The sequence below is a fragment of the Varanus komodoensis genome, unplaced genomic scaffold (assembly GCF_004798865.1).
Source record: "Varanus komodoensis strain SLA01 unplaced genomic scaffold, ASM479886v1 scaffold8, whole genome shotgun sequence".
NCBI classification, from domain to species: domain Eukaryota; kingdom Metazoa; phylum Chordata; class Lepidosauria; order Squamata; family Varanidae; genus Varanus; species Varanus komodoensis.
This window is the reverse complement of record NW_025336481.1, coordinates 13,448,861-13,449,314: the sequence shown is the minus strand read 5'-3', so window position 1 is coordinate 13,449,314 and position 454 is coordinate 13,448,861.

The following is a 454-nucleotide window of genomic DNA, read 5'->3' as shown; positions in this document are numbered from 1 at the left end:
CCCCCCCCCCCCCCCCCCCCCCCCCCCCCCCCCCCCCGCGCCCACCCACCCGCACACGAAAAAAAAAAAAAGGGGCCGGGGGGGGGGGGGGGGGGGGGGGGGGGGGGAATTCCTCCACTCGCTACCAGAGCTTCGGCATCAGTAGCTTCTTCTTCTGCACACTTCCAGCATTTCCAGAAAAAGTCCGTCTTCTATCTTGCTTTCTTCTTTCTTTCTTTTTATCTCTTTCTTTCCTTCCTATTTTCCCCTTTAAAATGCGCTGGAAAATACCCTTCCAAACACCACCCAGACAAAATCAGCGCTTCCCAGTTTCTCTTGCTTCACCATCCGTCCCCTGCTCCACATCCAGGAGGAGAAGGGGGGACCCCTAAGGCGAGTTAGTGAGGAAAGAAGGAGAGGGAGAGGAGAGAGGGAGAGAGAGAGAGATCAGGAGGAAATAAAAACATTTGACGTA